At 48.3% G+C, this 12,372-nt stretch overlaps 1 protein-coding gene across 2 annotated transcripts in view; it reads right to left on the bottom strand.

Annotated features, from left to right (window-relative positions):
* ANAPC7 (anaphase promoting complex subunit 7) overlaps nt 1–12,372 on the bottom strand; it is a 588,909-nt gene that overhangs the window by 263,879 nt on the left and 312,658 nt on the right. The window lies entirely within an intron of this gene.

Raw genomic sequence — 12,372 nt, 5'->3', positions numbered from 1 at the left:
GGACCCTAAGGAGTATTGTAGTCCTTATGATTCAAAGATTTAGGAGCAGAGTCCCTGCTAAATTTGGGAGACCTGTATAGTGGGAGAGAGGCCCCCCCCATATGTAATCCGAATATCACAATACCGTCTGTGAACAGAACCACTGCCGAATTTGGGAGGCGTGTGTAGTGGGAGAGGGGCCCATCAATGCAATCTGAATATCATACAATGCAACTTATCAAAGCGATCTGACTGTTATACAATGCAATTTTGGAATAGAACCCCTAATAGTTTTGGGAGACCTGTACAGTGGGAGGGAGGTCCCTCAATGCAATCCGAACATCATGTAATACAACTTGGGGACAGAACCCCTGTTGGACTTGGGGGACCTGTGTACTGGGAGAGAGTCCCAGCTATGCAATCTGAATGTGACACAATGCAATTTTAGGGACAGAACCCCTGCTAAATTCGGGAGACCTGTACAGTAGGCCCATCAATGCATTCCGAACATCATACAATGCAATTTTGGGGACAGAACCCCCGCCAAGTTTGGGAGACCTGTATAGTGGGAGAGAGGCCTATCAGTGCAATCTGAATATGATACAGTACAGTTTGGGAGCAGGCCTGTATAGTGGGTGGGAGGCACACCAATGCAATCTAAATATCATACAATACAATTGGGGTAGAACCCCTGATATATTTTGGAGACCTGTATAGTGGGAGAGAGGCCTATCAATGCAATCTGAGTGTCACACGACACACATTTGGGAATGGAGCCCCTGGTAAGGTGGGGGCCCTGTATAGTGGGAGAGAGGCCTATCAGTGCAAACAGAACATCACACTATGCAGTTTGGGGGCAGAACCCCTGATAAATTTGGGAGAGAGGCCTATCAATGCAATCTGAGTGTCATACGATACAGTTTGGGGATGGAGCCCCTGGTAAGTTTGGGAGACCTGTATACTTGAGCATCATATAATGCAATATGAGGACCTAACCCCTGCTAAATTTCAGAGACCTGTATAGTGGGAGAGGCCTATCAATGCAATCTGAATATCATACAATGCAATATGGGAGCAGAACCCCAGATGAATTTCAGAGACCTGTATAGTGGGAGAGAGGCCCATCAATGCAATCTGAATATCATACAATGCAAAATGGGAGCAGAACCCCTGGTGAATTTCAGAGACCTGTATAGTGGGAGAGAGGCCTATCAATGCAATCTGAATATCATACAATGCAATATGGAAGCAGAACCCCTGGTGAATTTCAGAGACCTGAATAGTGGGAGAGATGCCTATCAGTGCAATCTGAATGTCATACAATGCAATATGGGAACAGAACCCCTGCTAAATTTCAGAGACCTGTATTGAGGCCTATCAATGCAATCGGAATGTCATACAATGCAGTATGGGAACACATGTAGCATGCTTGTCTATAAGTGGGCTAGGCTTCCAGGGTGGAGCTGTTGCTCTATCCCCCACCTAGGCCACTCTTACCTTACCGGTCCTTGGTCGTTGCTGGTTGACTGCTGGCTTCCCCGGCTGACACTTCCTGGAGCCGCCACTGTTGGAGTCGCCCTTCGCCTTGGGGCCCTTAGCCACAAGGCTGCCGGGCAGAGGGCTGCCCTGGGAGGGTAGGTTAAGGCTTGGGCAGCAAGGCCGCAGTCCCAATCAGAGCGGGGGGCAGGTCGGGAGGCAGGAGGATGGGAAGGCACTCACCTGCTGCAGCCCCTTGAGGAATGGGCAAGCGGGAGCATCTGCGGGTCGCTAGGCCCTGCAGCAACACGTGGGGAAGGCCAATCAGCTGGCGGGAGGAGGAGGGAACTAGGAAGTGCAAGCGGGAGGGAAGCGGGGAGAAAAGAAGGCCTCGCAAAGGGGCTCTGGCAGCCGAAAAACGGCTGGATTCGAATTAGGTGGCCCAGGAGGGGCCAAGGCACTCACCTGCTGCAGCCCTTATGACAAAACCTTTGCTGGAAGCCTCCTCCTCCGACTGCTACTGCAAGTTCCCATCCAGTTTCCGGTTCTTTCAACTCCAGACCAAGAATCCAGGGACCAGGTCCTGTGCTGCATCCTGAAGGTATCCACCAAATACTTACCTTACATCTGGTGTGCATCCTAAGAGTCCGAGTGGGTGATTCGTGGGATTTGGAGTTTGCCCATACCACTTGCCCAGGCCTAATGCTGGAACACATATGGAACCTTCGGTGAAGTCCCTCAACACTAACTCTGAAAGTGAATACTTACTTGTTTAAGAAGATTCCCCTATGGAACTTTGACTTTCCTGAAAATGAACCCCATCTCAACCTGCCTACAGCTGGCACCTAGACCACTAGGGTCCCTCTTCTGCCCCTGAGAGAAGTCATGCAATACACTAGGGAAGGACGGGATACAGAAATTCTAAAACGTGTAAAAGTACTTACTTGCTAAAGAAGCTAGTGTGGTACCTACATCTCTGTGAAAGAATAGGTTACAAAATAACGTTACATTTATGCTTAACTTTGACTTGCATTCTGCCCCTTTGAAAAGTGTATATGTAAACCCCCCCCTTCTAAAAAGCAATACGTGTATGTACTGGTTTAGTATTGTTAACTGAATTAGTGTAAAAGCTCACCAATAGGGTCTACCTGCCTTGATAAACACTGTTATTAAAGTATAATTGGGGTTTCTCCCACTGATCTGCTTTATACAGACCTAAAACAGTCTAGAAGTGAATACTGGTCTTATTAGTGGCTTGAAGCCCCTCTTAAAAGTATAAGTTTACTTACCTTGAATAGCTGCTGCTCTTCTCAACTTGTAACACTGGGTTGTGCCTTCTCTGAAACTGCTTAGAGCATTTCCAAAATAATCATAGGGTCAATTACTTACCTTGAAATACACTGTGTCCAAGTGTAATAGGGGTTTTAAAAAAAAGTGATTTAGTGTTCATAATTATCAGATTAGCTTAAGGCCCCTCCAGTATACAAGTTGATTTACTAGCTCTGAACGGAGTTCTAAAAGGTAATGTTGCAAGGAGTATACTTGTAACAGAATTGGTTTATTATGTGAGTTCATACCAGAGTGTCACTGCATGACTGACGGGGTCAACTACCCTTGAAATACTGATTGTATTCTAAAAGTATACTTATTCCCCAAGATTAGTAGATTACTGTCCTGCACGTATAACCTTAGGTTTGACTCACCTTGACTTGCTTCTTGCTGCTCTAAATAAGGTTACACCTTGGTTTGCATAACATAGGTATTGAGTTGTTTTTTATTATTGTGTATATATGATGTTATAGTACTTACTTACCCAAGAATCAGCTTGGTCTACTTATATTTAGATAAACCCTTTATTTTGTACAATACATAGTGTTTTAGTGTTTCTTTGGACCATATGCATGCTACAATGCCTTTGTACCAAGATGCAACCCCTCTCCCTCCTAAAATACGCCTGACTGCTCTGTCCATGCTACCACATTCTCAGGAGGTACACTAAGAGTGGAGCTCATATACTGCCTCAGATGTATGGTTTTATGAAGCCCTTAGTTGGACTTTAGAAAAACTGTCCAAACACCTGGCAGGGGAGTGTACCGGGGATATTGGGAAGAAACAGTCAAGCATACCGAGGGGTCAAGGAACCAACCTTGCATGAGAACAAGGTCGTCCAACAAGCCCTCTTCGTTGCAATCCATGATACGGTCAAATACCAGGTCTGACCAAGTGAGTCACTGGAGGGGCTCACCAGGAGCCTGAGAAATACCACGGGAAGGAAGACATTCCCCGTACTTTGTGGAACTGTGTAAATAATATCCTGGGACAGGCCAGGAACTGTAAATATAAGACTGACAGGCCACCTACTTGTGAAGTGTGTTCATCCAGAAGAAGGGAGTCAATCTTCTCGACTCAGAAGAGACTGATCCAGACTGATCCACTTTATTTCATTTAGAAGTATAAGGGACAGAAGTAGGATTTGGACACAAGGCGGTGAACTTTTTAGCCACGGACATTCTAACAGCTCCTTAGTTTTTGTTGGGGCAGGGAACCATCTCTTATAGTTAGAGATAAGTGGGGTTCCTTCTTTCTTTTGGTTTAAATAAAAGTCTTTGCCCAAAAGCATGCCACCTCTGTGTCGGTCTCCTTCCACACCCTTATAAACACACTACTGCAACAGTGTTGTGTTCATAACGTACGCCTGCTGCAAATATAATTTCAAGTAGTGCTAGCATTGTGATTGGTTTTCTAATAATAGCCATTATGTGTCTGCCCCGATATCAGACTAATTGGTCTGTCGGTAATGTGGCTGTCTGAGAACTGAATTCCATGCATTTCTACTTGCAGCCAATGGAGTTAAAGTGAAAGGTTCTCTCTTTATGCCTATGTGAAAGATGTCCAGCAATGCGCCTTTTTGTTGGTCCTTTCACCATGTGATCATCACCTGAAGAAGAATTTTATGGGAATTGAACCATCTCAGATAGTGCAATAAGAAATATCAAAAAAAGATTGAGTTTTTAAACTAGACTAACACTGTCACAAACATTTATTTGCAAAACGTATTGGGAGATAGAAAAGCTTCAGATAGGCTGAGCGGGATAATGGTCCTGATGCTGTAGTACCCATAAAGTTATGGGCCCAACCTAATAAATGGGATCGAGTCCCTACGACTGATTCAACCTGCCGACTGTGGAAAGATAGTCAAGAGTTAAATAGTGCAGCATCTATTCTGGTAGCCACAAAGAGGATCCGTAGGGTAGCAGGACAATTGATAGCCAACTAGAGGAGATGATGATCAGGAGTGACCGCAAACTCCAGAAAAATGGGTACAGTGGCACTTTACAGTTTACTGTGCACTTTTGTTTGTTGCAGCCCTTTAGTAAATAACATTCTCAGCCTCGGTCCATACAGCCTCTGGGTCAGGTCTGTGCTGGGCGGAGCAGTAAGACTTTATCTGGCATCAGGGGATCTTTGAGGCTTGCAACTAAAGTGTACCCAGCCAGTTAGGGGGAACGGAGGGACTGTTTCTCAGTCCCTCAACACTGACAAGTGCAGTGACCACCAACAAAGGCAAAGATTTGCGTTAGATGGGTCTTGATATGATGTCATTTGTAACGCGCCTATACACAAGTGTTTCGAGGCGCGACGAGGCAGGGGGGGGGGACACAGGGAGACAGACAACGATCCTACTAGGCCAGGTGTCATTCAGATCGCGCAAGTGCAAGGGTAGAAGGGAAGGGAAAAGTGCAGGGGGGAAAGGGAAAAGTGCAGTACAGGGTTAATAGCATACAGGATAAATAACAAGGGCCAGCTAGTGGCAAGTGCGAGGTAAGTGCAGACAAGTGCTGGGAAGGGGGGCTGTAGGGATACAGACACAGTCCCGCAGTGCAGGGGGTGCCAGGGAGGCAGTGCAAGGGAGAGTGGCTGGGCCAAGGACCGAGAACGGTGAGTGGCCCAGTTGCAGATTCAGTGCAGTTTCAGTAACTTTAACAGGGGAGAGGGGGAGAGAAAGCGGAGGCAAAGAGGAAGGTTTTGAGGTGCTTCCGGAACCGGAGATGGTGCTCCTCAAGTTTCAGGGAGGCAGGAAGGCTGTTCCAGAGGGAGGCCCCTGCAGCGGAGAGCGATCTGCCCCCAACTCGTTGTTTGGAGAAGCGGCTGACCCTGAGGGAGTTGGAGGCGGATGAGCGAAGAGCTTGCGAAGGGAGATATTTAGGAAGAGAGAGTTGAAGGTATTTTGGCCCAAGGCCCCAGAAGGCCTTGTGGACAATGCAGAGGGTTTTGAACTTGATCCTCGCAGTCACTGGGAGCCAGTGTAGTGATTTCAGTCCTGGAGAGATACGGTCCCTGGGCTTGAGGCCAAGGACAAGTCTCGCAGTCCTGTTCTGGATGAGTTGCAAAGGGCGGAGAGTAGAGGCAGGCAGATTTAGATAGAGGCTGTTACAGTAGTCCAGCTTTGAGAGAACCAGGGCTGTAGAGACAGTGAGCTTCTGGGGGAAGGAGAGGAAAGGAAGGATACCTCTGAGGAGGTGTAGCTGGTAGTGTGACTTCTTAGAGACGTCGGATATGTGAGGAGAGAAGGAGAGTGTGGAGTCGAAGATGACCCCGAGGTTTTTTGCCTTGCAGGTAGGAGCAGGAAGAGGGCCAAGAGAGGCCGGCCAGAGAGCTGCAGGGAAGGAGGGAGCGGGTGTGCCGATGAGTAGAATCTCAGACTTACTGGCATTAAGGCAGAGGTCATTGGCGGCACACCAGTCCTGGATAGCAGAAAGACAGTCAGAGATGAGGGAAGGAGAAGACGAGGCCGAGGGTAGCCTGAAAATGAGCTGGGCATCATCCGCATAGCACTAAAAGTTGGGGCAGAGAGCGGCGATGCGGTGGGCGAGAAGTGCCAGATACTGGTTGAAAAGCCAGGGAGAGAGGTTAGATCCCTGGGGGACACCACAGGTAGAGAAAAAGATGTCAGAGAGGAAAGACCCCAGTTGCAACGATGAATGCCAGCAGAGCGCTCTCATGGCGCTCTTCACTTAGGCTTCTTCTCAGTTCCAGGACAGTTCCAGGACAGTATGTCAGATCAACCACTGTGGTTCGACTTCGACATGGTAAAGATGCAGACTCCCAAGTTAACTTGCAAAATTGGAAGCCGGGTTAAATATTCTACTTCAACTCGCAAGTATGCAACCTTTCAAATCTTTGGCAACCACCTTAATCAGTGGGAAGCGGTCGTATTAAAACATTTCCCGTCTACATTCCAAGCTTTCACTCAGAATGTCAGTTCCAGGCAGTGCATAGACATCCTATTCACAAACTAGCCATATTTAGTTCTGGCCACTGTAAACTCACTTTGAGAAATTAGTGGCCATGGCCATGTATGGTCACATCCGTATTACATGCATTGTTTCATAATTATCATAACAGGTAATCTGAAAATATCAGGATAAAGCCTTGCAAAAGGCAATATTCAAATGAAATGACGACAAGACTTAAGCAAATACACAGACTAAGGGGGGCGTGGCTTGGCAGCCATGGAATAGGCTGGAAACCCTGCGAGCTCCGTGATCCGACAACTTGATCCGACCAAGAAACGCATACTTTTTTGATTAGCGGCGGCCCAAAGAGTATGTGCAGGCGTAGGAAGGCACAAGGCAGAGCATGAACAGGCTGACTGCATATTTACAGCGGAGGAACGGTCGTATTGTTACTTTGTTCTGAGAGGCCGGCCGCGGAAGGGACATCAAAATGGCTGCGGACGAGAACAAAGATCCCGAGAGGTGCATCCCTGAGACGGAGAAGCTGTCTCCGTTCGACAACAGCAGAGGAAGATCGCTAGGGATACGAAATAATCATCACATTGCCCAGTCCGGGTGGCCGCAGTGACAGAAAAGCAAGGGAAAAAAGGTTGGTGGAGTGCTCGGAGCGGAGTGTGGACGATCGAAGGAACCAGCAGATATCATCGGCCCTTTGAGGACAGTAAGAACCCACTCTTGCTGGGGCTGAAGACCACGGGTGAAGGGGCTGACCCACGGCTCGTAGATGCAGCGCCATGTTTAATAAACCCCCAAGACTGACGAGTAAGCAACCCACATTAGAGGAATACACTAAGACGCCACCAGGCCCGGAAGGAGCCAGGAACAAAGACAAAGCACAAGTTGGGAGCAGTGCCACCATGGGCACGAATCATGAGGTCCTTGAAGCGATCGCCGATCTGAAGGCGGCTTGGGAGCCCAAGCTCGAACTGGCGGTGGCAGAGCTAAAAACAGCGCTGGAGCTCCAGGTTGGGGCAGTGCAAGAGGATGTGAAATCTGCTACGGCAAGACGTTAGGTCCCTGGCGGAGCGCACGGAGAACCTCGAGAAGGAGATGGGACCTAACACGGCGGACTGTGCTTCCCACCGGTCGGAGGTTCACGCCCTGGTGCAACGAGTGGGTAATCTGGAGAGCAGAGCGGAGGAGGCGGAAGGACGAGCCCGGAGAAATAATATCCGTATTGTTGGACTACCAGAAGAAGCAGAAGGCCATAACCCCATGGAATTTGTTGAGACAATGTTGCTACAAGAAATCACTGGTGGAGTGCCGTCTCAGGGGTTTGCGGTGGAAAGGGCGCACAGAGCCCTAGCGAGAAGACCGCCGCCAGGAGGCCCACCTAGGCCGCTGATCGCTAAGATACTTAACTACAGGGATCGAGAAAGGATCCTGGAACACTTCCGCAAAGGTGGGACAATACAAAGAGGTCCGTCAAATATAACGGCTTACCCGGATTATACCCTGGCGGTGCAGCGAAGCAGAATGAACTTTGGGGCACTCAAGAGGAGATTGCGAGAAGCGGGTCATAAGTACATGCTGCTTTACCCGGCCAAACTGAAGGTTTTTCACAAGCACAGAACTTTGTTTTTCGAAACTCCGGAAGAAGCTATGGGATGGTTCGACACGCAGGGATGCCCCCAGGAGTCCGACGTTCGGACAGGAGAAGGTGGTGCTGAGGATAAGTAATGAACGAGAGGGGCACCGAGGGGTCTCAGAACTTAAGACTATGGGACTTGAATATAGTCACTAAAGTAGCTTGCGGGATGGTGTGGTCAAGCTGGGAGAAACATATGATCCGCGAATATTGCGATTTAGACTTTGACTAGGAGCCTTGCAGGACCAACCTGTACATCCCCCATTTAGAGTTTAGTTAGGTCGCCGATGCTGGGGTCTTGCACGGGGTATCAGGGTAGTCCCAAACGCGGGGGAGCCTGAGATCCAGGGATGGAGCTGGGCAACTGTTGGGGTGGGGTGGGGTGGGGAGGAGGGAGGGAAGGGGTTGTGTGCTGTGGTTTGTTATAGTTGGGGAAGAGTTATGGGGTAAGCCTACACTTCATGGAAAACGAAATGAACCATGGGAGACCTTAAGATAGTCACTTGGAACGTTAGGGGGCTCAATAGTTATCTGAAGCGGAACAAGGTAATGATGTACCTACGTAGACAGAAAGCGGACATAGCCCTGTTACAAGAAACTCATTTAACCAAAGACAAACTAGAAGTGGTGCGGAAAAAATGGAGAGGGACAGTGGTGGGGGCAACATACTCTGCCTATGCAAGAGGGGTAATCACATGGGTGGCCCCACATGTTCCGTTTCAGTTGCTCAGGTAGAGGCGGATGGTAGGATGGTGATTATGAGAGGGATGGTGGAAAACAGAGATCTGTATTGTGAATACTTATGCCCCGAACCAAGATACAGCTGCGTATTTTAGGACCCTGTATAGTAAACTCAGTGGCAGCATGGGGGGGAGCTATATTGTGGGGGGGGGGGACTTCAATTGTGTGTTGGACCCCACCATAGATAGATCAGACACTAAAATAGCTAGACCCACCCCGGCTGCAAAGGCACTACATGCACTATTGGCGGATTTCGGGCTTACAGATGCATGGAGAACACACCATCCGCAGGATAGACACTATTCACATTATGCGGCCCCACAAGGCCTACACACAAGACTGGACTATGTATTTGTCACGCAGGAGTTGCTGTCCGAAATACCGCAGGCTGAATACAAAGCTAGAGTCCTCTCCGACCACTCGCCACTGCTGCTAACATGGCAATACCGACCCCCCAGGGGAAGGATACCCACATGGCGATTGCGTACAAAAGCGCTTAAAGATAGCGTATTCAGGGAGGTTATGCGAGAGGAAATAATAAGTTATTTCGAGATAAATACTGGCAGTGTCAAGACAGCGGGCACCCACTGGGAAGCCTTTAAAGTGGTGGTGAGAGGAATTGCCATAGCCAAGTCCAAAGGACTGCAGAATGGGATTCTGACCGAATTACAGGACTCTGAAAAGGAATTGGAACAGGGCTGTAACACTAAGGCAGATACAGAAACGGCACTGGGGCTGCAGCAGAAATGTGCAGGATATTGGGAGAGATTATGTAATCTTAATTATAAAAAGTACATAGAACGACAACATGCTGGAGGCGACAAACCAGGAAGAATCCTTGCGTGGCTTTACAAAAACGAGAACCCCAGGCCCCCAATTAAAACAATAGTGAAAGATAATGGCGACGTAGTGGATACGCAAGAGGGGGTTAATCAAGAATTTGCAGACTACTATAGACGCTTGTACGGAGACGAGACGGGAAGCAAAAGGGGGGAAATAGGAGACATACTGGAAGACATTGGGCTACCCCAAATTAGTGTGGAAGAGAGGCAGGAGCTAGATGCCCCGATCACTCTAGAAGAGCTAGAAGAAGTGGTGAGGCAGCTGCCCACGTGTAAGACCCCGGAAACAGACGGACTCCCAAGCGAATTTTTTAAGGCATATAAAGCAGAGATTCTCCCCCCACTGCTGGAAATGCTTAACGAAGCATATGAAGTTGGGAGGCTACCGGAATCACTACGCGAAGCGGTTATTATACCACTCCCCAAGCCCAACAGGCCTGGTAGCGACTGCGGTTCCTATAGGCCCCTATCAATGTTAAACCAGGATAGTAAGATTTTAACAGCGGTTCTAGCAAACAGATTAAAGAAGGTCATAACCAAACTAATTCATCCTGATCAAACAGGATATATCCCAAATAGGAATATCTCAAATAATTTGAGGCGACTCCATCGAGTGATCGAACATAATGAAGGGGACACTAGCGAAATGGCGATAGTGTCGCTGGATACGATCAAGGCATTTGACTCGGTCAAGTGGCCCTGGCTGAAGGCGGCACTAGCCAACTATGGTATGGGACCGGGATATCTTCACTGGGTAGAACTCCTATATAGTGAGCCATTAGCAAGAGTGAAGACAGGAACTGTGATCTCTGAAAGGTGGCAACTTGGTAGAGGGACCAGACAGGGGTGCCCCTGGTCCCCCATGTTGTAGAATCTGACTTTGGAGCCCCTGGCGATTTATTTAAGGCAGCAATAGGACACAATAGGCATTGCCGTTGGGGAAACATCACATTAAATTTCACTATACGCAGACGACATGTTATTGTATTTGCGCTACCCAGAGGAGAACCTGCAGTATATATTAGAAGTGGTGGAGAGGTTTGCCGAACTCTCAGGTATAGCCGTGAACCCAAGTAAATCCTGTGTGTTCCCACTGGGCAGATATAGAGGGCTCCTGGCGGAGAATTTGCCGGTACTCCAGATACCGTGGGAGGCCACAACCTTTAGGTATCTTGGGATAGATATATATCACATAGTAGAAGCCGAACATGGGCACAATACAGAAAGAACGGTTCAGAAACTGAAAAACAGCATGAAGTTCTGGGCGAAACTCCCCTTGGCAATGATGGGACGTGGGGCGATGCTCAAGATGGTGGCATTGCCCAGACTGTTGCATTGCGTTGTGAACATCCCATACTCCATACCCCGGCAATTCTTTATCAAGCTGGACAGCATATGCAGGGAATTCCTATGGTACGGGATGAGGAACAGGGTAGCCCTATGGAAACTCCAAAACCCGCATGAGAAAGGAGGCATTAAAATACCTAACTGGGGAGTATATTATGTAGCGAGCCAGTTACAACATGTAGCCAAATGGCTCTCTGCGGAGCCTACCTTAGACCATAAGCTGCATCAAGGAGATTGCACCCCATATTTTTTGGGAGAAATTATATGGTTACCCAAGCGGGAGTTAAGAGGGCGTCCGGGGACGTTGGGTCTTGGGTGGGGGGGGATGTGTCAGAGGGCATGCCGGTTGATGGACAAGTCGGCCTTGTGCTCTCCGCAAATCCCACTGGTTACAATGATGGGAACAGAAAAGCAACTAAGGTTAATGATTAGGAAGTATTGGGAACCGGTAGGAATAGCAGCATTGGGGGATGTGTGGCAAGAGGGGAAAATATTGGAATTTGAGGAGTTGGTGGAACAAACGGGGTTGAGTACTGGGCAATGTATTACGTATCATGGGATGGTGCAAAGAATTAAAGATACCTGGTCCGAGGTGGAACTGGCAGAGGAACCGGACACCACACTAGATGTGATATATGATATAGCAGAAGGAGGGCATGAAATGTCTAGAGTGTACGAGATGATGATGGCTCAAGTGGGCAAAGAAGTGGTGCAACTTAGACTGGACTGGGAGGAGGAAGTAGGGGATATGATGAGTGACGGGATGTGGGAAAGGGCTCAGGGGTACCATAAAAAAGTATCGAGAAATGCTAGGCTACAACAAATACAGTTGTATATAACTCACAGAGCATATCTGACGCCACTAAAGATAGCCAAATTTAAGAACGCCGGAAGCCAAGTGTGTCCCAAATGCAATGAGGAAAACGCAGGAATGGTGCACATGTTTTGGGCATTTCCACTGATAGCGAAATATTGGAGAGATATAGCACAGAAAATGGAGGACAAGAGAATCCGCATGAAGGTGGATACGGTGTGGGCTTGCTTGTTGGGAGGGTTCCCCAGACCAAGGAAGCTAAACATGTGAGCAAATTGAAAGATCTGG

The sequence above is a fragment of the Ambystoma mexicanum genome, chromosome 10, assembly GCF_040938575.1.
Source record: "Ambystoma mexicanum isolate Mex_15411 chromosome 10, UKY_AmexF1_1, whole genome shotgun sequence".
Classification (NCBI taxonomy): Eukaryota; Metazoa; Chordata; class Amphibia; order Caudata; family Ambystomatidae; genus Ambystoma; species Ambystoma mexicanum.
Note: the sequence above shows the minus strand (reverse complement) of the source record. Positions and strands in the feature narration are given on the sequence as shown.